Consider the following 27,405-nt stretch of genomic DNA (forward strand, 5'->3'; position numbering starts at 1 on the left):
CCCTGAGAGACTTCATACTCAAGATATTTCTTGGAAATTGGGGCGGAGGTCTCTTTCTTCTGTAACTTCTTCCTGCTGTGCATGGGCGTAGACCTGCCTAGCAGAGCAGAAATCTCTCTCTACCTGATCTAAGTCGAGGTATTCTTTGCCTGAAACCAGCATTCACCCTTGTAATAACAACAGTTTAGCTTGAAACTGTTGGCTCCTCTCAGAGATGAAATAGACAGGGGCCAAACAGGATACCTAACAGGATGGTCATCACTGGTCCAGAGAAAAAGAAGGCAACATTTGGGGTGAGAGCTGCAGGGTGTGTGACTTTTTTTATGATTGGTGGTGAGGCAACAGAGCTGTGCTCCAGGAATCTTGTGTTCAACCTGAAGTTACCATCCTCCACCTGGGTGGGGGCTCCAGTTCTGTAGAACTCAAAGACATTGTTATGCATATTTTTTTGAGTAGGAACCGGGACCCTGTCTGGAGGCTGTACCACCCTTTGATTGTTTCTCCTGTTTCTGTATCCCCTCCCTTCCCTGATTAGCAACTGTTTGAATCTACCCTTTGGAGCTCAGGGAAGGTCAAGGAGGCTGAATGAAGCCTATATCCTACAGACAAGAAATGGAGAACACTGAACAGATCTGTACTCCAGAGCCCCAGAGAGTCCTGCTCAGTTTTAATTCAGGGAACTAGGCAGCTGTGACTGTGAGAACTTCCTGTCAAAATGGGGCATAGGACTGTCTCAGATTGGAGAATAGACACTGATTTAGAAGTATTCCTGAGTTCCAAGTCCTAGATCTGAGTCTTGTATGATTAAAATCTCAATCCCTTGGTCTGCCATTTTGGTGTAACAGACCCAATTAGAAGTGGTTGGAGGAGTGATAACTGGAATTTTAATAGACAAAATAAATCTCATTTTTTTAATAGTTTGCATCTTTTTATTTTATTTTTTTTTAATTTTATTTTTAAACTTTACAATATTGTATTAGTTTTGCCAAATATTGAAATGAATCCGCCACAGGTATACCTGTGTTCCCCATCCTGAACCCTCCTCCCTCCTCCCTCTCCATACCCTCCCTCTAACACCAATACAGTATACTAACGCATATATATGGAATTTAGAAAGATGGTAACGATAGCCCTGTATACGATACAGCGAAAGAGACACTGATGTATAGATCAGTCTTATGGAGTCTGTGGGAGAGGGAGAGGGTGGGGAGATTTGGGAGAATGGCATTGAAACATGTATAATATCATGTATGAAACGAGTCGCCAGTCCAGGTTCTTTTTTTTTTTTTTTTTTTTTGAAGAATAGGCCTGAAACCCTGTCTGGACCTGGCACTTTGGGGAGGCTTGTAGTCAGGTAGCCAGTTGCCTAGTTTTATAAAAGGTATGGTTGCAGTTACTAGCTGCCAGCAGACGTTGTTTTGAGAATGGTGGCATCCAAGCCTGACACGACTCAGAAAACTCAAGTGTTTAGCAATACAGGGTCTAGTCTGAAATTACACCCATAGAATCACCTAGTTATTTCCTTGGATGTCTGAACCATAGGTATTCTATTTTGAAATTTAATTGTAAAATTCTCCTTAATAACCAAAGCAGATGTCACCATTAACGATGTCAGTGTTTCTCTAGGTATGAGAAGATATAAGAATTGGAACTCATAAAATCTTCTCCTGAAAAGATCTAACTACCCGAAGGCTTGTTCTGCCAGTTTTTTTTTTTTTTTTCCAGAGCACAGAGTGTCTCATTCCCAATTTCCAACCTGAACTCCTTTTAGGGGTGTTGAAGATAAGCAGCTGCAGTGGTCATGATTAATCTTTGTAAAGGTAGTTGGCAAGTGTCAGTTCTTTAGTTGGGAGAGCCCCTTCTTGGTCATAAACTTGACCATGATTTTGAGGGGGACATTTCATGACCATTTTATCCCATGGTGCTGAGAATGTCCATTCTCAGGTTTGGCAAAGATTTTGTTGACAGGCCACTCAATGTGCTGGTACTGGACTAGGCCATAAAACAGTATCCAAAATTCTCTGGACCATCTGTCTTATTAGCCTTTTGGTCCAGGAAAACATTCCCTCTTGTTGCTTCTTCCCATATCTAGAGTTACACTGTTACCATCATCGATCTCATATGGAACTATGTATTATTTTATCAGAGGCCTCATTCACACATTTGGCAGTATAAGAAACAGCAATTTTGTAAAACAGGTAAAATACAAATAACATAGTCACCAGTATTAGTAAAGTCATAAGTAAGACTTAAGCTAAGAGCTTCCATTAGATGTAGCCCAGTATATTCCAGGTCATCTGACTTAGTCTAATTTGTATGAATCTTTATCTTCCAGGGAAATTATATATTGGCACTGTCTATAAGGCACATAGCCTAGTTTTCTAATGTTACTTGATTGATTTTCCTTAGTATGATTTAACTGTTTTCAACATACAGGAGACTTTAAATCTAAATTACCATAGCCTGGTATTATCTATATAAATCTATCCCATAATTGTGGGAGATTTTTTTTTCCTTTGCTGAAACTTTGCTTATTGTTCTGATTGAGCTTGAATAATAGAAGAAAACTCAAATTTATGACCAGAGTCAGAGCAGGCATTATTAATTGGCCAGGTGAGGGGATCCCATCTAGTAATATCAATAGTGACTTGAATATGACTATAAATTTTTTTAAGTAAATTTTCTCAGGGCCAACTAGTTAGAGCCTTGAAGTAGAGAAATTTACCAAGGTAACCCAGAACTAGACACAGGTAATTGGCCACAAACCCAACAATTGGATTGATTTTTAAAACTAGCATAGTATCAGGCCTATGATAGAAAAGCATTTGATTTATATGCAAAGGTCTAAGAAGTCAAGAAAACATTATAAATGATCATATGAATCAGGTCCAGCATCTTGGGCAAACTGTCTATCTCCTCCTGGTGTAGTGTAGTTTTTCCTCTAAGTATCATTTTAAGGTGAGATCAGGTCAGCTCTCCTCTCTTTAGACCAGTCCAGTGTAGGGGCCTTTGGAAGTGGGAATTAATCTAAGAATCAATTTCACTGTGCATTAGCCAGTTAGGAGTACCTGATAAAAAGGTCCTTTCATCCAGGTTGGAGACAGTCCTTTAAATTATGTCTTTTTCCAGTCCTGGTTGCAGCTCATGAGGCATCTGATCTTCATCCAAAGATACATTATTGAGATAAGCTTCAGAAGTAAACTTAGGGTGCTCTTTAAGAATTCAGTTAAAAAAAAAAAAAGAATGAGGTGGATGAAACTGGAGCCTATTATACAGAGGGAAGTAAGCCAGAAGGAAAAACATAAATACAGTATTCTAACGCATATATATGGAATTTAGAAAGATGGTAACAATAACCCTGTGTACGAGACAGCAAAAGAGACACTGATGTATAGAACAGTCTTATGGACTCTGTGGGAGAGGGAGAGGGTGGGAAGATTTGGGAGAATGACATTGTAACATGTAAAATATCATGTAAGAAACGAGTTGCCAGTCCAGGTTCGATGCACGATACTGGATGCTTGGGGCTAGTGCACTGGGACGACCCAGAGGGATGGTTTGGGGAGGGAGGAGGGAGGAGGGTTCAGGATGGGGAACACATGTATACCTGTGGTGGATTCATTTTGATATTTGGCAAAACTAATACAATTATGTAAAGTTTAAAAATAAAATAAAATTTAAAAAAAAAAAAAAAAAAGAATTCAGTTAAATTTTACATTAATATCAGATAACAGCAAAGAACTACCCAGGAAATGAGTCTTACTAGATTCAGACCTCCATTAACAAACTGGGATTTAACATTTATTGAAAAATCTTTTTCTTCCTAAAATTACCCTCATTTTTATCAAATATAACCAAATTAAGCCTAGTTTTTTAAACAACTTTATTGAGATGTAATTCACATAGCATAAAATCCTCTCATTTAAACTAATCACATCAATTTTTTATTTTTTAGTATATTCACAGAGTTTTGCAATCTTCACTTTCTAAAAAGGATTTTAGAAATTTATTTATTTGTGTCTGCGCTGGGTTTTTGTTGCTGCCTGAAGGCTTTTTCTAGTTGTGGCAAGTGGGGGCTACTCATTAGTTGTGGTGCACGGGCTTCTTTTGTTTTTTAATTTTAATTGGAGGCTAATTACTTTACAGTATTGTGGTGGTTTTTGCCTTATATTCACATGAATCAGCCATGGGTGTACATGTGTTCCCCATCCTGACCCTCCCTCCCCATCCCATCTCTAAGGATCATCCCAGGGCACCAGCCCTGAGCACCCTGCCTCATGCATCAAACCTGGACTGGCGATCTATTTCACATATGATAATATACATGTTTCAATGCTTTTCTCTCAAATCATCCCACCCTCGCCTTCTCCCACAGAGTCCAACAGTTTGTTCTTTACATCTGTGTCTCTTTTGCTGTCTCACATATAGGGTCATCATTACCATCTTTCTAAATTCCATATGCGTTAATATACTGTATTGATGTTTTTCTTTCTGACTTACTTTGCTCTGTATAATAGGCTCCAGTTTCATCCACCTCATTAGAACTGATTCAAATGCATTCTTTTTAATAGCTGAGTAATATTCCATTGTGTATATGTACCACAGCTTTCTTATCCATCATCTGCTGATGGACATCTAGGTTGCTTTTATGTCCTGGCTATTGTAAACAGTGCTGCAGTACTGTTTACATTGAACATTGGGGTACACGTGTCTCTTTCAATTCTGGTTTCCTTGGTATGAATGCCCAGCAGTGGGATTGCTGGGTCGTATGGCAATTGACTGTGGCTCAGATCATGAACTCCTTATTGCCAAATTCAGACTTAAATTGAAGAAAGTAGGGAAAACCACTATACCATTCAGGTATGACCTAAATCAAATCCCTTATGATTATAAACTGGAAGTGAGAAATAGATTTAAGGGGCTAGATCTGATAGATAGAGTGCCTGATGAACTATGGATGGAGGTTTGTGACACTGTACAGGAGACAGGGATCAAGACCATCCCCATGGAACAGAAATGCAAAAAAGCAAGATGGCTGTCTGAGGAGGCCTTACAAATAGCTGTGAAAAGAAGAGAAGCGAAAAGCAAAGGAGAAAAGGAAAGATATAAGCATCTGAATGCAGAGTTCCAAAGAATAGCAAGAAGAGATAAGAAAGCCTTCCTCAGCGACCAATGCAAAGAAATAGAGGAAAACAACAGAATGGGAAAGACTAGAGATCTCTTCAAGAAAATTAGAGATACCAAAGGAACATTTCATGCAAAGATGGGCTCGATAAAGGACAGAAATGGTAGGGACCTAACAGAAGCAGAAGATATTAAGAAGAGGTGGCAAGAATACACAGAAGAACTGCACAAAAAAGATCTTCATGACCCAGATAATCACGATGGTGTGATCACTCACCTAGAGCCAGACATCCTGGAATGTGAAGTCAAGTGGGCCTTAGAAAGCATCACTATGAACAAAGCTAGTGGAGGTGATGGAATTCCAGTTGAGCTATTTCAAATCCTAAAAGATGATGCTGTGAAAGTGCTGCACTCAATATGCCAACACATTTGGAAAACTCAGCAGTGGCCACAGGACTGGAAAAGGTCAGTTTTCATTCCAATCCCAAAGAAAGGCAATGCCAAAGAATACTCAAACTACCGCACAATTGCACTCATCTCACACACTAGTAAAGTAATGCTCAAAATTCTCCAAGCCAGGCTTCAGCAATACGTGAACCATGAACTTCCTGATGTTCAAGCTGGTTTTAGAAAAGGCAGAGGAACAAGAGATAAAATTGCCAACATCTGCTGGATCATGGAAAAAGCAAGAGAGTTCCAGAAAAGCATCTATTTCTGCTTTATTGACTATGCCAAAGCCTTTGACTGTGTGGATCACAATAAACTGTGGAAAATTCTGAAAGAGATGGGAATACCAGACCACCTGACCTGCCTCTTGAGAAACCTGTATGCAGGTGAGGAAGCAACAGTTAGAACTTGACATGGAACAACAGACTGGTTCCAAATGGGAAAAGGAGTCCGTCAAGGCTGTATATTGTCACCCTGCTTATTTAACTTCTATGCAGAGTACATCATGAGAAATGCTGGGCTGGAAGAAACACAAGCTGGAGTCAAGATTGCCAGGAGAAATATCAATAACCTCAGATATGCAGATGACACCACCCTTATGGCAGAAAGTGAAGAGGAACTAAAAAGCCTCTTGATGAAAGGGAAAGAGGAGAGTGAAAAAGTTGGCTTAAAGCTCAGCATTCAGAAAACAAAGATCATGGTATCTGGTCCCATCACTTCATGGGACATAGATGAGGAAACAGTGGAAACAGTGTCAGACTTTATTTTTCTGGGCTCCAAAATCAGTGCAGATGTTGACTGTGCCATGGAATTAAAAGATGCTTACTCCTTGGAAGGAACTTTATGACCAACCTAGATAGCCTATTGAAAAGCAGATATTACTTTGCCAACACATCCATCGAGTTGGTGATGCCATCCAGCCATCTTATCCTCTGTCATCCCCTTCTCCTCCTGCCCCCAATCTCTCCCAGCATCAGGGTCTTTTCCAATGAGTCAGCTCTTTGCATGAGGTGGCCAAAGTACTGGAGTTTCAGCTTTAGCATCATTCCTTCCAAAGAACACCCAGGACTGATCTCCTTCAGAATGGACTGGTTGGATCTCCGTGCAGTCCAAGGGACTCTCAAGAGTCTTTCCCAACACCACAGTTCAAAAGCATCAATTATTTGGCCCTCAGCTTTCTTCACAGTCCAACTCTCACATCCATACATGACCACTGGAAAAACCATAGCCTTCACTAGACGGACCTTTGTTTAGGTTTTCTATTAGAATACCAGGACATATTAGAATGTTAAGAACTCCATATAATTTCTAGGGTACCTATATTAGTAATATTTACCATATACTATAACGTGAGTGGATTTATTACTCATTTGATAATATTTTTCATGTAATTTAACCAACCAAATAAACACAATTAGTTTAATATTTCTCTTTGGGATGTTTCAGGGGCCCTCTGAAGTACCCCAAAGTGAGCTAGAGGTCAAAGGAACTTTAACAGAATTTGATTTAGGAAGTTTTATCAAAAAGATCAATTAAAAGGGTTTAGAATCAGTGCTGATGGGTGTATCATTTTGCTTGTTGATATGTCACAATGGGCGTATATACCGAGGCTCAGGGTCTTGTGAAAGTTAACTCCGCCATCTTGGACCTAGTTGGCTCTAACCAGTTTTCCTATGGCTGTGTCAGTCCTAACAAAATCCATTTATCTAACTAACTGTAATCCAATTTTAGAAAATACTGATCATGTATGACTCTTTTCAGTATTTTTTTATACTTTTTTTTAATTTTTTTACTGAAAACACACTTCTTTACTTTAGCAACCAGGAACTAACTTTTATATTAGCATTTTATAGATTCCTGAGCATAAATACCAGTGATAATTTCTAAAACCTTTGCTTTCTTAGAACATTTTAGGATGGCACCAAACATTATTCATTTATAGTCCCAAATCTCTTTAGTTTCTCTGTAAAAGGAAATCAGTGTTTAGTAGTAAATGTTTCAAAATCTTATTTTATTTGGAAATGACCTAACTATTCAATAGACTTCCAACACTTAGTTTAGCACAACCCTTAGAAATTTAAGTTATCCCAATCTGGAGAGACTATTTTAGACAGATATTCCCCGAAAGCATAATTATTCTTAGTAGAGTTTATCTATGGCTCACTTCTCATTTACATTTTTTTAGAAGTTTCTTCACTGGAGGTAATTTCCTTGTTGACAAACTTGTAACAGATATGATAATATTTAACATATTATACCAGGGTACAATGGAAATATTGTACTTAATGTAAATTACTCTAAGACATGTCTGTATTAGATAGATCAACAAACATTAATATCAGGTATTTAATACTGAATATTTCCCAGTTCACTTGAACTTGGAATGTATTTTTTTAGAATTATTTGATTTGTAAATGCTTACTTTTCTTTAAGCCAATTAAATACAGCTCATTTACAAATTAATCTCAAAAAATATTATCCAGAGACAAAGACATACCGAGACATATTCAGACAGACACAACACAAGATCTAGCTTCATTTTCTAAGCTTAGTCATGAATTAGATAGTACAGTATAAAATTTACAAGTTTATAGATAACAGTTGGAATAAATAAAACTTTTAAAGGCTTTTTCCCATTTTTCCTCAGTCTCAGGAGTTAGAGATGGTCTAGATAAGTGTTCCTGAGAGCCCTGGTCTCAAGGTACAGGGAAAGAAAATCAAGTTCTAACAAAATGGCGGCAGGTCTAAACCAAATGGTGGCCAGACAAAGCAAAATGGCCATCACAAATCATAACACAGAACACAGAATATAAAACATATACACACAGATATGGCAGTCCTCATCAGACACTTAAATATAAGATTACAGTCTCTCAGAAAACCTCCTATAGACACATAGAACTCCAGATCCAAGTACTAACAGAGTAAATGAAAATTTCTCGGTCTTCAAACATTTCAAAGGGAGGAAAGGAAGCCAGGTTGAAAGAAGAAGGGGGAGGAGGCGGGAGAGGAGGGCAAAAGGGGTGGCCTTACAGACGTCTCCTGCCACCTGCAGACATCTAGGCATTACGGGACTTTACCCTGGGCCTTCAGAGAAAGGAGGACTGGAACTTGACCTTACCAGAAACCAGACCAGAACAGAACCAGAATTCGAGTTCTCTGCCAAGAGGAGGTGATCAGTCTCCAATCCCCAGCTCAGGCTGAGTCCCTTTGGCCAATTCCTGCATCTAGGACTGGGGGACAAGAAAAAGGGGGTAGAATAGGAAGGGTTAAGGACAGAGAAGGGGAGAGAGGTCAATAAAGTCTCTTGTTCCTTACTGGGTCAGGGCACTCTGGCCAGTTGTCCTAGTCAGGAGGAGACCAGGGACAAAAGGGTCCCAATTGCAGCCGGTGGGTCTGGTCCATTGATAGGCAAGCTGGTCTCTGAGTACCCTGAATGGTCAATGAAGAGTCCTGCCAGAGTCACCATTTGTTGCAAGAAGGGGGACCCCTTCCAGGGCCCCAAACTGGACTCTTGTCTAACACTCAGAAGTGAATTGTCCAAGGTGACACATGTGCTGACAGAGCAAGAGATTTTATTGGGAAAGGGCGCCCAGGTGGAGAGCAGTAGGGTAAGGGAAGCGAGGAGAACTGCCCTGCCACATGGCTCACAGTCTTGGGTTTTATAGTGATGGGATTAGTTTCTGGGTCATCTTTAGCCAATCATTTTGACTCAGAGTCCTTCCTTGTGGACTCTAAGTCCATGCCTTGTTCAGCCAAGATGGATGCCAGTGAGAAGGATTCTGGGAGGTGGTCGGATGTGTGGTGTTTCCTTTTGACCTTTCCTGAACTCTTCTGATTGGTGGTGGCCTATTAGTTCTGTGTTCCTTACCAGGACCTCCTGTCATAAAAAAGATCATGTAAATGGTTACTATGGTGCCTGGCCAGGGTGGGTAGTTTCAGTCACTGTGCTTCTTCTAACAACTGTATTATCCAGCAATCCAACTTCTAGATTGTGAACCCCAAAGAAAAAGCAGGGGTTCATACAGATACTCGTACACCAGTGTTCCTATCAACACATCCTGTCAGTGTTCATATCCTGTTATTCACCATAGGCAAAAGGTGGAAACAACCCAAATGTCCATCATAAACAAAGCATTCTACATACGTACAGTGAAATCATATTCAGCCTTTAAAAGGAATGAAATTCTGACACATGCTGTAATATGGATGAACCTTGAAAATATTAATATCATGGTAACTAAGATCATGGCATCTGGTCCTATCACTTAATGGCAAATAGATGGGGAAATAGTGGAAACAGTGGCTGGCTTTATTTTTCTGGGCTCCAAAATCACTGCAGATGGTGACTGCAGCCATGAAATTAAAAGATGCTTACTCCTTATAAGGAAAGTTATGACCAACCTAGGCAGCATATTAAAAAGCAGAGACATTACTTTGCCAACAAAGGTCCTTCTAGTTAAGGCTATGGTTTTTCCAGTAGTCATGTATGGATGTGAGAGTTGGACTATAAAGAAAGCTGAGTGCCAAAGAATTGATGCTTTTGAAGTGTGGTGTTGGAGAAGACTCTTGAGAGTCCCTTGGACTTCAAGGAGATCCATCCAGTCCATTGTGAAGGAGATCAGTCCTGGGTGTTCATTGGAAGGACTGATGTTGAAGCTGAAACTCCAATACTTTGGCCACCTCATGCGAAGAGCTGACTCATTTGAAAAGACCCTGATGCTGGGAAAGATTGAGTGTAGGAGGAGAAGGGGACAACAGAGGCTGAGATGGCTGGATGGCATCACTGACGTGATGGACATGGGTTTGGGTGGACTCCGGGAGTTGGTGATGGACAGGGAGGCCTGGTGTGCTGCGGTACATGGGGTTGCAAAGAGTCGGACACGACTGAGCGACTGAACTGAACTGAGTGAAGTGAAATCAGCCAGACACAAAAGGCCAGTTATATATGATTCTACTTGTCTGACATACCTAAAATAAGCAAATTCATAGAGGCAAAAAGTAGATCAGAGGTTCCCAGTGGTTGGGTTGAAGGGGGAGTTAGGGTTTAATGACTACAGAGTTTCTGTTTTGGATGATGAAAAAAATTGGACATGGATAATGGTGGTGGTTGCAGAACAATGTAAATGTACTGAATGCCAGTGAAGTGTACACTTAATATTGTCAGAATGGTAAATTTTATGTATATTTTACCATAATAAAAAGCTAATAAAGTTAATTTTATGTTTTTGGATTATAATAGCAATACATGTTTGTGCTAGAAAAATTGGGGGGAAAACAGAAAAAAGAAGAAAAATTCATCCATAATCTTGTCATTCAGAATACCAAAATCTTTAATGGTTTCGTTTGACCGTGTTTACTTTTTAAAAATACAGTTGTTGTTTTTTTTTTGGCTGGATCTTTGTTGCGGGTAGGGGACTTTCTCTAGTTGTAGTGAGCAGGTGGCTTCTCTTGTTGTGGAGCATGGGCTTTGGAGCGTGGGCTTCAGGAATTGTGGCACACAGGCCTAGTTGCTCTGAGGCACTGGGATCTTCAAGGACCAGGGATCAAACCAGTGTCCCCTGCATTGGCAGGTGGATTCTTAACCACTGGACCCCCAGGAAAGTCTGACCATTTTTACTTTTAACTACTCTCTTGTCAGTAAAATGACCGTGACTTTCTACTGCTTCTGGTATAGGTAGTACAGTAGCACCTACTTATTCCCCCATGAAATTTCAGCACCTTAGACAATCCCCAAACAGAAAAGAAATAGTCGGTGTCGAGTTGCAAAGCTGTTGAGCACATCGTGGGGACCTAATGGGTCAGCAGGTCTTACTTTCCAGCTGTAGTACTATGAAAAGTCTATAAAAAGGCTTTAAAGTCTTTGGTCTTTCTGTGCGACACACTGAGCCCTGGAGAATGGACTCAAGTCCCTCATATGTTGATTGTGGCATTCTAAGAGAATCTGAGGGCTCTGGTTTTTTTTTTTTTTTTTTTGATCGTTTTTAGGTGATATTTTATTTATAGGAAATATTATAGCAATTTGAAATATAGATAGAATAAATTCTTTGCAAAGTTTTTATTGAAAAAACCTTCTGAAAACGTTTTCTTGCCTACAGAAGGATGCCTGCTTACAGTTTATAGAATATTACAACAGGAAAAGTCTTCAGATCATTTCTGGTTTCATATACTTGACTCAATCAGCTGATACCAGACACTTATTTTGTGCCTCCTCTACTGTGCAAAGCACTAGGAACATGAAGGTGAAAAAGAATGAGAATCTGCCCACAGTGAGCTCCCAGTGCCACAAGGCTGAGTAGATAAGGTTCATGTCTTGTACAAGTAGAGGAGATGTTTTAGCAATTTTCTTTTCTTTATTTTTTGGTTGTGCTGGGTCTTCTTTGCTGCGTGCAGGCTTTTCTCCAGTTGCCGTGAGTTTGGTCTACTCTCTAGTTGCAGGGCGAGGACTTCTCATTGCGGGGGCTTCTCTTATTGTTGGAGCACGAGCTCTAGGGCACACAGGCTTCAGTACTTGTGGTGCATGGGCTTAGTTGCTCCAAGCATGTGGGCTCTTCCTGGACCAGGGACTGGAACTGTGCCTCCTGCATTGGCAGGCAGATTCTTAGCCACTGGCCCACTAGGAAAGTCCAAGAGTGTGTAAATTACTGATTTGTATTCAAGTATAGTTGCTTTACAATGTTGTGTTAGTTTCTACTGTTTAGCAGAGTGAATCAGCTGTATGTATACATATATTGCCTCTTTTTTTGGATTTCCTTTTGCTCAGTAGGACTTCCCTGGTGGTGGATGGTAAAGCGTCTGCCTACAATGCAGGAGACCCAGGTTCAATCCCTGGGTCGGGAAAATCTCCTGGAGAAGGAAATGGCAACCCACTCCACTATTCTTGCCTGGGAAGTCCCATGGACAGAGAAACCTGATGGCTACAGTCCATGGGGTCACAAGAGTCGGACACGACTGACTCACTTCACTTTGCTCAGTGCTCTAGCTAGCTAGTTAAACTGAGCTGATACAGTCCATGGGGTTGCAAAGAATTGGACATGACTAAGCGACTTTTACTAGCTAGCTAGCTACCTAAGTTGCTTCAGTTGTGTCCGACTCTTTATGACCCTGTGGACTGTAGCCCACCAGGCTCCTCTGTCCATTGGATTCTCCAGGCAAGCATACTGGAGTGGGTTGCTATGCCCTCCTCCAGGGGGTCTTCCTGACCAAGGAATTGAACCTGTGTCTCTTATGTCTCTTGCATTGGCAGTTGGGTTCTTTATCACTGCTCAGTGATCTGTGGTGACCTAAAAAGGGCTCTTAACTCTCGCATCCACTCTCAACCATCCTGTCCACTGGCTGCTCCAGGGTCTTCTGAAAGGGGCCCTGGCCCTAAAGAAGAAAAAGATGCTGAGGCATTGCAGTGGGGCTGCCTCTGTCTGCTTGCCGCGTGACTACCTCACTTAGAGCCTGCAAGAAGCTGCGGTCACGTTGTGGTGTTGACAAGAAAGCAAGGCTGAGCCTTTGACCTGACCAGAGGCTGTGCCTTCTCCAGTCAATTCCAGTATATTCTGGCAAACTCTGATGGGGTCAGGCCTGGATCACTCCCTCAGAGAGACTTCCAATGGTCAGAGGAATGAGGAAAAGGCTCAATGGTTTAGCATGGGATGGGGTGACAGAGAGAAAGTTCTAGAGAATTTCACTGGGTTCAGCCTTGAATTGTGCAAAGAGACTTACTTGCTTTCCTGCTGGAAAATGGAATAATACTTAAATGTAAGTTGAAAATTGTATTGGAGGGAGTGGACTTGAGATAAGAAATCTTTCAGTTGGCTTGTCCTCTGCCTATATGTATTTAAAGCAAAGAAGCAATAATCCTGTTTTTCCAGAATTATCTTGATTGTGAAATATGTAAGCAGTGGCAGTGAAGTAATTACACTGATCATCCTCTTTCAACACAGCGGAATTCCACAAGCACACAAGTGCTGTCCTTTGAACAGTCGCCATAGGAAGCCACACAATTATTTCCTAATGTCATTGCTCAAAACACAGGGAATTTTCCTCAGAATGAGTTTATGAGTCATGTGAGATGACCTGGGCCTTTACTCTATAGTCCCATCTCATGTGTTTTTTTAATCACCTGTTTTTTTTTTTATCATTAGGTGATAAAAGAAAAATGTTTTGGTAGTAAAGGAAAACCATTTTTTTAAAAACCTGACTTCTGGTGGTTTTAATTGCATTATTTCAAGTCTATGATTAAGTCATTGTTGCCACCTGTCTCCCCTTTTTTCTGGTTGATATAGGTCCAGTCATTTTAAACGAAAATGTTCTTTTTCTTAGGCTGGAGCTTTACACAGATTGTTGAAATCCCTAGAATTTTTAAACACTTTGTGTGAAAACTTGGATAAGGCTTTATTTACCTCTTGACTTTTGGAGTAGTATGTCATACACATAGCAGTGCTCAAGAAATTTTCTTGGTGGGTGCACTTGAAAATCAAAGGAATTTTTGAACACTAGTCCCAAATTCCTTGTACTCTGAAGTTTTTTATGTTATTTGGAACACTGTAACTATCAGAAATCAATAGTATGAATCCAGTTTAAAAGGAGAGAAAATAGAAAAGAGATGGAGGAACATCAAAATGGTCACTCATAGCGGTCCTCCTTGAATGATGGAATTCTAAGTAACTTTTATTTTCTTCTTTACATTAAAGATCTTCTTTACATTAAAGATCCTTTAATGAATATATATTGCTTTAATTAAAAATTTTTAAAATCAGTATTTATTTTTGGCTGTGCTGGTTCTTCATTCTGATGGCTTCTCATTGCGGAACATGGGCTCTAGGATGTGTGAGCTTCAGTAGTTGTAGCTCGTGGGCTCTAGAGCTCAGGCTCAGTAGTTGTGATGCACGGGCTTAGTTGCCCCATGGTATGTGGAATCTTCTCCCACCAGGGATTAAACCTGTGTTCCCTGCATTGCCAGGCGGGTTTTTCAACACTGACCACTAGGAAAGTCCCATGTATTGCTTTATAATTACACAAAATCAATAAATCTTATATAAAAAAGTGTGACCTGTTTATACGCAGTTAGTAAGGCAGTAGATCTTAGCCTTTCTTGGATCACACACTGCTTTGAGGTAGGGAAAGCTCTGGGTCCTTTTCCTATAAAGATGTTCATACATTTTTCATATAATTTCAGACTTTCATAGATCCCATGTAGCCCATCCAAGGATCATTTAGAGACTCCAGATTAGGAACCAAATTAGGAGTGGAGAAAGTGGCACCCAGAAAGGAGTTGACTGCTAAATCAATAAGGAAAGATATAGGGTTATATGAATTTTGTCAGTGCCAGTGGGGACTGCAGATTCAGTAGACCAGCCCTTCTGTCAAGCTATGGAAATAAAGCAGGATGCTATTGTAAGAGAGAGGGGATTTTCCATTTGTGGAACCTCAAGTGTCCTGTTCTTTAGGTCATGGTGTGCTGACAAGGAGTAAGTAAAATCCTCGAGGAGACTGAGAGCCCAGCTGAGCCAAGGATTTGTTATCCCTGTAAATGAAGGCCCTGAGCACCCAGTTAGGATTTTTTCCTGTGGCAGCAAAGACAAGCAAGGAGGGGTTTGATGTAGTGCTGGGGAGTGGCCATGGATGTGGTTCCGAATGACAAAGGACTAATGAGAGTGCTATTGACCAGGGGGTCCAGGTTGAAATGAAAATGAACACAGGATAGGAATGTGCTGTCATATGGAGACACTTGGCAAGGGGGATGTTAGCCTAGTTGGAGATGGTCCTGGGGACAACATGGGGAGATTCTTTTCTAGGAAAGAGAGTTCGATCATTATAACAGTGGTCCAGCCACATGTTATAGGTAGAGGGTTGTAGAGGGAGGGTTGTGCTGAGTCTGGAGTCTCACAGTGTCATTGCGTCAGATGAGCATCGCAAAATGGAGGTGCTTCTTGCTAGTGGTTCTTTGCATGTGTGATGAATTGCACTTTCAGTTACTTTTAGGGAAGGCAGCCAGAAAATGTACCTGTAGGCACCTTCAGCACACCGAGCAAATGTGAGCTGAAGGGAGGGGAGGGATGGGGAGAGAGAGAGGTTGCTCAGGATGAAGTTTGGCAATGGGAGAACTGTTACAAGCACAAAAAGAGTTTTTCTGGAGTCATCAACTTTCTCTCAAGTCTAATTCACATGTCCAACCAACACGATTTTCTACCCCCTGACACTTTACGTTTCTTCATGCAGGTGTCTGATTCTATGAAAACTTCATATATGATGTTGTGACTTTGTCAAAAAAGAATGAGTGATGATTCATGTTATTAAAGTGTTCAGTAGTCTGGCTGCTTTGGACGGCTACTCAAATGTGTGTTTTTCAGTGAGCATTTGGTAGATTTGAATCCTCTTGAAAGATTGGAAGAGGCAGAAAATCGTTTTATTTTCTTTTTGGTTGCACTGTCTCTTTGTTGCTGCCTGCGGGCTTTCCCTAGTTGTGGTGCTCAGGCTCCTCATTGTGCTGGCTTCTCTTGAGGTGGAGCACAGGCTCTAGGGCACCTGGGCTTAGTTGCTGTGGGACACACAGGCTTAGTTGCCCCACATGTGGAATGTACCTGGGCCAGGGATCAAACCCGTGTTCCCTGCATTAGCAGGTGGACTCTTATCCTATGGACCACCAGGGAAGTCCAGAAAATATTAATGTTGAGATTAGAAAGATAATCACAGTGGTTTCATACTTTGTTCGTTCAGTCATTTAAGATAATAATTTGAGGGTGATGAGGATAGAGCCAAGAATAAGACAGAGACCCTTGAGTCACAGAGCTTTCATTCTAGTGAGGGGAGAGGTGGAAAAGGAAATGGGCACCATAGCACTTCATCATGGGACTAAGATGGGGAAGGAGGTACAGGTCCTACCTCTGGGTTTGAGGAGGTGGGTAGCACTGGGTAGGAGGGAGTGGCCATTTGTACCTAGAAAGATGGGCAGCTTCATGAAGTCTTGCGGTGGGGTTGCGGGGAGAACTGGCAGAGGAGCAGCAAAGGTGGATAACAGGGCTCTTAGGAGCTCTGCCCACAGGGTAGGGGGGGTGTGGATTAGAGGGTGGGGTCAGAGGCTGGGAGTGGAGGCCAGATCTTATAAGCCTTACTAACCAGAGCCAACCTTTTTCTGTAGGCTATGGTTTTGTTTTTTAATTAAAAAAACTTATTGCTGATTATATTAATATATTCTGTATTTCTCAAGGAAAACATAGGACATTTTTATTCAGTCCTTCCCATTGTTTACCCCAACATTTTTCTCTGCTTTGCAAATCACCAACTCTGCAGGCTGTGTTGACCCCTTAAAGGGGTTTAAACAAAGAAATATTGTGATCCACCTTATGTTTCACTGAAAATTTAACCATTTTGAATCAAATTAGCCATTGAAAAGGTGTGGGAAACACATGAAGTGCAAATTGGCAGTTGTTATTTTCAAAATAAAATGCTCAGGCAAATTAATCTCTGTCACACAAGGAAGATATAAGCAAGCATTTCTTTCTCTGAAAGAAAAGCTGCTCACAGAAACAGAACCCTCACTTTATTTTCCTCAGTAGTTTTGTATGCAACTGTAATGAGTAGTTTTCCATAATTCTGTGTATTGCTCCTGGAAAAAGTAGACAATGGGGCAAATTTTCAGCCTATGCTGTCATTTTATGGATTAATTTCCATTAGCGCTGACCTCCTGGCTTTCCGTGCATAAATATGAGTAAAACATCTGTTCATGTCATTCCCCTGCTTAGAAACCTCTGCTGGCTCCCCATGGCCTATACTAGGAAGCAGTCCAGTCTCATGGCCTTGGCATCTGTGGTCCTCTGTTATCATGCCTTTCCAGCTCATCTCGACCATTTCTCCTTATTCTGTGTCTCCAGACCCCTTGAACACATCAATTCTCATCCTCTTCTAGTACTTCTGCTTTCGTGTTTGCCTGCCATACCTTTCTCCACCTGGCCTGCCACGGGCAGTTTTATTCAGGCCTTCAAGGCTCAGCACACATGTGACGTCCTCTCTGAGCCTCCTTCACCCATGGACTGAATCTGCATTCCCACAGCCTTCTCCATATCCCCTTATCCCGCCGAATTTTAACTGTCTATTGAGGAGGTCTGTCTTCCCTCTGAAGCTCATGAATTCCTGAAGGGCAGCACCCACATCTTGCCCATCTTTGTTTTCTCAGCTCTGTAGCCCACTGCCTGGCACAGGGTGGATGCTCAGGGACCGTCAGAACTAAGCTGTGTGTTTTGTGTTTCTGTAAGAGCTCCAAAAGAGCCGTCAGGGAGTGACAGGGCAGCAAGCCTCACTTTTGTACCAGGCCTATCAGTGGACTCTGGCTGAAGCGTGGGCTCCTCACACACTGACAGCTAACCATTCTAGTGAGGGCCGCCATGGTTGCTGTCCTGGGAACTCCTCTTCCTAAATAGTGGAGGGGTCTTTTTAGGTATAAGGAAGTGAGACTGGTTAGGAGGAAATTGGCTTAAAGAAAGAAACAAGGATTACAGATAGGCATTTTTCTGTTTGTTTGTTTAGAGTAGCCAAGGGGTGGTTACCCGAAGGACGCTGGTCTGATTTAACAGCCTTTCCTAAGGGTTGACAGTCGCCATGTTCCCGGGAGCTGTGCCCCAGTGAGACCCCATGAAGCTGGAAAATGTGGACAGGAAAGTGAGAGATGAATTTCTGAATGGATAAGAGCTGGAGAGGTCACTGAAACTTACTAACCTGAGAGTAGGCTCTGAGCTTGATTACTCTCTGCTAAAGCAGCGTGGGAGTGACTGTAGACTAAACACTGTGAACAGTCCTCCCAGGACGTAGGAAGGACAATAAGATACAGGGCATGATAAGCAGCATGATGTATAGACTCCTGCCTCACATCACCAAAAGGCAGAACCTACTGGAAGGTCTATCTCTTTAATCACAAGTGGGTAGATAGGATAAACATGGCTCAGGTCACCGTATACTGAAATAATTATATATAGCAAGAAGTAGGGCATCTCCTGATTTTTTAAAGAGGTAAACTTAAGAAAAATCAAAGGAGCTCTCACTTTATTTCATATAGCTTTAGAATGTATTATGAAGTGGTATGAACTGAGGATATTCAAAAAAGGCAGAAAGTGTGAGAATAAAAGTATGAAAGTGTTAGTCGCTCAATCATGCCAACTCTTTGCGACCCCATGGACTGTACTCTCCCAGGTTCCTCTCTCTGAGGGATTCTCCAGGCAAGAATGTTGGAGTGGGTTGCCATTTCCTTCTCCAGGAAATCTTTCCAACCCAGGGACTGAACCCAAGTCTCTTTCATTGCAAGTAGATTCTTTACCGTCTGAGCCACCAGCGAAGTCCACCCCCCGATTTCCCCTCCCCACAAAAAGAGAAAAAAAGGCAGAATTTCGATTAATGGATAGATCCAATATGACTGATTGTGGAAAATGAAAGTATTTGTAGAAAGGTGTGTCTTTGCTCCTTTAAAGGTTGGTTTTCAAAATGGGGCCCATCAGTCTTCTTTACTCCATTGTCAGAAGCAAATTAATTGAATGGGTAGACCAGTGGTTGGATCCAGTGTGGAAAATGATGAGTGGCTGATTTATAGGTTACAGAGCTTTTTTAATGAAATAGATTTGTCCTGTTGTGTTCAAATGACACAAACAGGACCTTTGGGTTTTTCTGTTTTCATGGAGTGTAAGTAATCTAGCTGGCTCAATACATAGACCCGTCGAACATCAGTGCATTTTACATTTTGTTCTGCTTAAGAATGCAAGGTATGTTATAGTTGTGTTTGTCAAATTCAAGAAAAAGTCAACAAGGTTTCTTTTATGTCATTACTGGAGTGGGAACCAAGATCTGAGGCAGGTTTTAAATTATTTGATGGACACATAGTCTAATTTCTTCTTGCACGAATGAATTATCTGCAGTAATTTTGTATGTCTATGTGAACATGTTAAATTCTTTGGTTGGCTAGAAAGCAAGCCGAAAGAAAGCCATTACATATAATCAGGTTGCATTTTTCTTTTTGTCAATAATGGTTTGCTAAAGAGTACAAACTGTGCTTCTAGTTTTAAAAAGCTACTTCACTATTCTCTCAATTTATTCAAGCCTTTCTTTTTATTTTTACCTCTTTTTGTCCTATCTTTGAGTCATTTAAATACTAATTAGCACAAAGTAAACACAAAAAGTAAGGGAGTGACTGGATTCAAATCAGGTTTCCTACCTGTCAGCCAGCATATTGAGTATACTTATAATTATCAGTTTAAATCAAGTTTTGGGGTATAGAGTGCATCAAAATTTTATTTTTTCATCTGTAGATAATCTATATTACTTGCATAATATTTGAGTTGGCTGTAATGAAAACACTTGTTAACTGAGTTTGAATTAATCATAGATGATATATCAAGACTTGTCTATTTTGTGATTTTAAAAAAATATATAAATTCTTTGTAGGTTTTAAAAAATAGTTCTTGACTTTGTATAAATAGCCAAATAGACTTAGAAAAGTAATTTGGCATCTAAAAAGAATTCCTCCCTAGGTGAAAACTCTAAAGAGGAAAAAAAAAATGAGTTTTCTTTTTCCTCAGATTTAAATGCCTTTAGAATCTCATTTTGCTGCTTTCTCAGAATCAAAAATCAAATTGAAACTGAGATCTGAAAATGAATTCTGAAAGCCTTAGCAATCAATGAGCTGTCCCTCTCTTCTTGTGTGCTGCCATTTGGGCTGGGAAAGCATACGTGTAAAAGATCAGTCTCTTTGTTTTATTGTCTGGCTTTGTGGTTCTCACGACTCTCTTCTAGGTTCTATGGAGGATACTGAGGTGAATTAGACACGGTCCCTTGACAACATCTTACTGTTGTTTTTTTGTAATCTGATTCTTACCCATTTGAAGTTGAATCTGCCAACTCCTGCCCCAAAGTAAAAGACCTGAGGTGCTAATCCCTACTCACTGATGGCAAATGCTAAATTGGAAGCAACAATTAAGAAATGTAAAACTTCTTATCCAATTACAAGTTCCATAAGCCAGTCATGCTCAGTATCATCAGGGCGATGAGAAGGCAAGATCTCACTTTGGTTAAAAAAAAAAAAATAAAGAAAGTGTAGTTTGAGTCAGGGCCAGCAAATCCTAAATTGCTAAGTCTGTACAAGGGAATTAAACGTGGTAGGATCGAGGATTGGGAAATGTTTTATATTTGTTTGTGTGTATTATGGTTAGGAATACTGGTTCTGGAGTCCATCAGATAGATATAGATTTGAATCCCAGCTCTGCTAATATGTGGCATTGGACCTGCCTGAGCCTCAGTTTCCTCATCTGTAAAATGGGCATAATAAAAGAACCTCCTGTGAGGTTTTGCAGGAATTAAGTGAGATAATAGATATAAAATACTTAGTGTATATTATGCTCAGTGTAAGGGATAGCTAATGTACAGACATTGTTTTCTCCTCCAGGTGTTTACGATCTTGCTAAGGAGTCTAATATGCAAAGTACCCACAATGCAATTACAGCTCTACGTGAGTAAATGCCACAGTAGTTGGGAAAGACGTTAAGGGCTGTGGATGAGAGAGGTTGGAGGTTGGACTCTCACAGGAAGAACGTGAGAGCCAAGGTAGAAATTAGGAATGAGCATTACCCATGGTCTCATGAAAAGTATGATTTTCCCTTTAGCTGTTTGTTAGCTGTAAGAAAGGTCAGTGTCTTGAATGAGATTTGTAAGTGGCTATCTGTGCCAAGATCTGTCCTGAAAAATACTCTTTATTAAAATATGTTCATGTCTATTTTGCCAAGTCGGTTGTACTAACTGAAAAGATGGCCTTCCCTCCACTAGCATCATCATCCAGTTTATATTAATTCAAAGCTCTTTTGGTACTTGACTTCCTATTTGGAAAAAGGAAAAGAAATGACCTGGTGAAAGGTAATCATATGATTGACAAAAGACAAGGGCATAATAAAGCCAGATACTCTTGACATGAACCTTATGAAAAATTCCTCACAGTCATGTTCCTTTGTTGCCATGCTGTGTAGAGTCCCCCTCTAGAAATCTCTAGTCTACAGTGGTGACGTTTGTCATTTCTGCTAGTTGCAGCTCAAATTTTGCTGCTCTCTACCATCCCGCCACTCTTGACAGATACCTAGTCTCCAACCTTACAGAATTTATCAACAAAAGTAGAAGATGAAATGATCCGAGACCATGTGTAGCCATATAGGGGAATTCTTCTGATTGCTATACATGTGAATAGATGGGCTCGCACACTTTAATGTGCAAGAACACTTGTGCAGTCGTTTTGTTGGAAGAAAATGTCATATCAAAGGGTCTGACACGTGTGGAAGCCAAATGGGGCTTCAAATTATAACAGTTTCTGTGATCAAGTTAAACAGATCAAGTGTTATACTTGTGATCAAGTATAACAGTTTCTGTGATCAAAGCTGTCTTGGCTTTATCAACCTCCCCCTGTAGATCATGAGCTCCTCAAAGTGAAGTGAAAGTGAAAGTTGCTCAGTCGTGTCTGACTCTTTGTGACCCCACAGACTATACAGCCCATGGAATTCTCCAGGCCAGAATACTGAAGAGGGTAGCTTTTCTCTTCACCAGAGTAGCTTTTCCCTTCTCCAGGGTATCTTCCCAGCCCAGAGATCGAACCCAGATCCTCCCTCATTGCAGTCGGATTCTTTACCAGTTGAGCCATCCAGGGCTAGCACAAAGCCTGGAGCTTAGCAGGGACTTGATAAGAGTGCTCTGCCCCCCAACCCACTTTCTTTTCTGCATTGCTGGAAGCAGCATGTCCCCAGTGGGCCATTTTGAGCGTAAAGTGTTATTTTGAGATCTCTGTGGAGAAAGCCTTCCAAACCTGGCTCCAAATGTCTGAAACAAAAGGGGAGCTAAATCTCTTAGTGGGTGTCTGGAGTCATTCCCAAGGGAGGGAAGTGGGCAACGGGTGGGAAGGAGAGATGCATGGAGTAACCCCCTCTGTTTGTGTCTTCCTTCTTTTCTAAGATGGTTGTTATTTTCAATATAAGTCTGTTCAGATGCCATTGAAACCATAGTCTGATCACAATACCGCGAAAATCAGCTTCTAACTTTTGGTCGCCATCATTCTCCTTCTTAAACCAGTCGTTGCCGCTCTCCTTCTGGCACCAAAACTTAGTGTGGAGAAGGAGGTGGCAGGGGGAGATTTTGAATTGGCTCCATGCCCCACTGCTAAGCCTTCTGCCTGCTCTGCTCTCTCTCCCAGTGTGATACAGAAGGGATTCTGTCAAGCAGTGTTCACTGCAGACTTGTAGAAGAGACATTCTTAGCATTCTTAAGGAGAACTAGTTTCTAAAGTCAAAAATTTACCAGCGAACGAATGACCTTTGGTGTAATATCTAAACAGAAGTAATGATTTAAATCAGCAGGCTGATTTTGCACTGTTGACAGAATATTACATGATTATGATTACTTTTTAAAAATGAAATTGAAATGATACAGTTTCCAATGATATGGTTTCCCTGGTGGCTCAGAGTTTAAAGTGTCTGCCTCCAATGCGGGAGATCCGGGTTCAATCCCTGGTTTGGGAAGATCCCCTGGAGAAGGAAGTGGCAACCCACTCCAGTACTAAGCCAGCTTGCTAGTAATGTGCACTTTTATTTTTACTTATTTATTATTTAGTTGTGGCATGTCGGATTTGGTTCTCTGACCAGGGATGGAACCTGGGCCCCCTGCATTGGGAATGTGGTATCTTAGCCACTCGACCACCAGGGAAGTCCCTGTTCCCTTTTAAATACATGAGTGGTTGGAGGGTTGAAGATATACTTGCATATACATATTTACATATTATTTTAGGATTGCAAACTTGGTTTTACATTGATACATACGTAAGTTGAGATGATGAATGATCAGTCACACTGTACAGTAGATATACACGGACTACCACTAAAGCATAAAGTCTTCAGTGTTTGATGCTGTTGGCGATTCCCAATGATGATACGTCTTTGTACCTTCCTGTCTTTGTACTAAGAAGCAGATTGTATCTGAATCTGTACTGATGAGTTCCCTTTTTCAATCTCTGTCATTTCAATCTATGTTAGAAATCAGAAAGTTATCTTCATTTGTGGAATTGTGCACTTCTTCACAATTTGAGGGTTTATACATGAAACTCTATTGAGATTTGGTCCTAGTGTCCTAAGTCTGGAAGAGTGTACTGTGTCCCAAACCACAGTACAGAGATTGACATTTAAATTTTTATTTTACTAAGGATTAGGAAAATATTGACTTAGTTTCCTCTGGGGGACTGATACGAAGTTTACTGTTGCAATAAATCCATTTCAATGGAAAAGAGATTTGAAGAAAAATATGGAGTATATAATAGTGCAGAAGTTGTGGCAAAATTTTTTGAAGACTTTTTACATGAGTAAGTTGAGTTGGGAGACACTGCTAAGAACAGAGGGGCTTCCCAGGTGGCTCAGTGGGTAAAGAATCCACCTTCAACGCTGGAGATCTGGGTTTGATCCCTGGGTCGGGAAGATCCCCTTGAAAAGCACATGGCAACCCACTCCAGTTTTCTTACCTGGAGAATCCCATGGACAGAGGAGCCTGGCTGGCTACAGTCCATGGGGTTGCAAAGAATCAGACACAACTGGAGCGACTGAGCATGGATGCACACTAAGAACAGAAAAAGGATCAGTAGTTGGAAGACCTGGATTTGAATCCAGATTCTACCATTGGATATAGACAGCTGATCTTAAGCCTCTGAACCAGTTTCTTCGTGTGTAACTTTGAAACAGTAGTATTTTCCTTGTCTATTTCACAGGTTTGGGTTAAGAAACAGGTAGAATATATATTGAAAGTATTTTCTTAAAACTTCAAAGTCATTTTGGAGTGAAACAACATCCAACCCCCTAATAATATAACCAGCAAGTTATTTCAAGAGCCCTCAGGAATCAGTGAATATGAACTTTGAAAGGCAAACCTTTTTTTTTCTCCTACATGGTGAAAACTGAGTAGGTTCCAAATTTAGGCTGACGGTTTTCCTGTCACTACTTAAGAAGAGAAGACTGAAACATATGCTTGCTTCTCTCCAGATTATATGAATGCTTTTGCCTTTTACTTAATGCTGCTACAGAATTTAGAGAAGTACACAGTGGGAGCTTGCTATGAGCTGGATGTTTATAAAGTACCATTTATTATAACAGTGTTCTTACGTTATGAGAAAGCACCTTTTCAGGCCAATCAGTGTACCAACTGGCAGGAAGGCAGTTCCCAAATCTGAGAGGAAGACCCTTTTTGTGTATGATAGAAGCTTTATTTAGGGTAACCCTGTAAGTTTGATCATCAAATGATAAAGCCAAATAGGAAAGTTAGATAAGCATTTTATGTTCTAGACTGCCAGGCAAGGGGATATATTGTATATACATGGCTGATTCACTTTGCTGTACAGTAGAAATGAACACAGCATTGTAAAGCAACTGTACTCCAATGCAAATTAATTAAAAAATTATAGACTGCCAGGCAGAGCTGCTATTAAATCATGATAATTCTAAAAGTCAAAGGTTTTCATTGTCTCTGATGCCAACAGAGTTACACTGAATCCTACTGGAAGGGAAATGTAGGATGCGGTTCTTTGGGGCTGACTCCTACTGTAGCCACTGACAGTTTGGGCTTTTAATGCCTGGGAGAGGGCTGGAGAAAAAAATTCAGATCAGAGGCAGCTGGCTGATGGGAGGGAGCCCTTTGTCCTTCTCTTTTTCCTCTTAAAAAGATGAAGCCTGATTCACAGGCTTAGATCTTCTTTCAGGGGAAGATTTGTGGGACTCAGAATAGCCACTCTACCTTTTTCTGCATTCGAGCTACCACTGATAAAGAAATAGGACCAAAGACCCAGAATGCTTAGTTGAATCGGTTTTCTATGAAAAGTGAAACCTTGTTTTCTGTAACACGAATATGTGGCCTTTAAAACACACAGAGAACTGCAAGTTTCATTTTTAGAATGCATATACTGCACGTGTAAATAAGTGGTTCATTTTGCTGTATCCTTTAGCATATTAATTTGACAACTACGTTAGAAAGCTAAAGGAGGATTTTTTCTTTTTCAAAGTTACTTGAAGTAGGTACTTATGAAATTACTATGCAGAGAGATTAATAGATGCTAATCCAACAGGTTAAACATTGAAATTTGAGGACTGTTTTTGCAATCTGTATGGGAAGATAGTTGGCACCAAAAGCAAGACTTTGGAATTTTTTTCACTAAGTCTTGCCTTCTCTGATGGGGCTTTATTCACTTTATTCTCATATTTCTCTGAGAAATGGATCACACTGATTGTTAGGGCTGGAAGCTGCATTCACAGTGTTCTTTCATTGGGTCCATGAAACATGGTAGATGTGGGACAAGGGGGTCAAATTTTCCTATCAGAAAAATCTCTGCGTTCACAATAAGAGTTTTTTTCTTTTGTTTCAACTCATTTCACACGCATATCTATAGACATGATAGGGATAATCTGCTTAATTAAATCCCATGGGTCAATAAATTCAAATTTGACTTGAAATAAAGTATATCTTTGTTCAGATCTTTTGTTCCAGCAGACTTATTGAGATATAATTGAAAAATCAAAGTATATGTTTAAAAGCTTCAACATGATGATTTAATATATATGTATCATCGGGAAGTGATTACCACAATCAAGTTAATTAATACATCTATCACCTCACATGATTACCTTTTTTTGTGTGTGAGAGAATGTCTAAGATCTACTGTCAGCAAATTTCAAGTATACAATATAGTGTAGTCACCATGCTGTACTTTAGGTCCTCAGAACTTAACTTATAACTGAAAGTTTGTACCCTTTGACTAAGTTCTCCCCCGTTTTCCCTCATCCCCCTGCCCTTGGCAACCACCATTCTACTTTTTTTTAGATTCTACCATATAAGTGATATTGCATAATATTTGTCTGACTTATTTCACTTAGCATAATGCCTTCAAGATTTATTCAAGGAGCAGAATTCCTTCTTTTCTGTGACTGAACAACCTTTCTATCTGTGTGTCTATCTATCTATTTTATGTTGTTAAAAACTCCATTCCTCTCTTGATGGAAATCTAGGTTGCTTCCGTGTTTTGGTTATTGTGAATAATGTTGCAGTGAACTTGAGATAATGATTTCTTTTCCTTCAGATATGTATCCAGAATTGGGATTGCTGGATCGTATGGTAGTTGTGTTGTTAATTTCTTGAGGCACCTCTATACTGTTTTTGTTAGCATTTTTAGATTTGTTGAAGGTAGGAGATGGGATCCTATTCCAAGTTCAGTACCTTGCTCTTTAGTATCTTTCTGTATTTCTCAGGCAACGGAAGGCTGCATGAAGTAGAAAGAACAGAGCTTTGGAGTCAGATGCAGGTTTAAATTCCAGCTCTAAAGGTGGGCAAGTTACGTAACCTGATTTGAGTCCAGGATTTCCTCATCTGTAAAGTGGGGACAAAGATTCAACCTGTTTCATTGGGTTATTATGAGTCTTACATGAAAAACTGTAGAGAAAGCACTTGGTGTGATGCCTGGCATCTAGAAAGGGCTTAGTAAATGCTGTTATCACTCTTATTAAAAGAATCACAGCCTGGATTTCTCAGAGTCACTAACCCTTGTAACCTTGGTCTCGGGCTGGACTCTACTGTCAATGGCTGTGTCACCTGCAAGTCCCACAGGGACCCTTGACTTTGCCACCTGGAACCTCATCCTTTCATGCCCTGTCCACTGAATCAAGCATCTCTAGGACCCATACCTGCCCCGGCTATGGCAGAACTTAAGGCATCCTTTGGACGGCATGCCTGGTACCGAATGGGCATAGGAATGTTGATACTGCCTCCCTTTCAGTTACCCAGTGAATAGTGCATACTCATTATCAA

General features: G+C 40.6%; 1 protein-coding gene across 5 annotated transcripts in view; it reads left to right on the forward strand.

Moving 5' to 3' along the window:
- Positions 1–27,405, forward strand: part of DOCK11 (dedicator of cytokinesis 11) — a 215,719-nt gene that overhangs the window by 30,033 nt on the left and 158,281 nt on the right. The gene's annotated exons all lie outside the window — the stretch shown is intronic.

Source organism: Bos indicus, chromosome X, assembly GCF_029378745.1.
Source record: "Bos indicus isolate NIAB-ARS_2022 breed Sahiwal x Tharparkar chromosome X, NIAB-ARS_B.indTharparkar_mat_pri_1.0, whole genome shotgun sequence".
NCBI classification, from domain to species: domain Eukaryota; kingdom Metazoa; phylum Chordata; class Mammalia; order Artiodactyla; family Bovidae; genus Bos; species Bos indicus.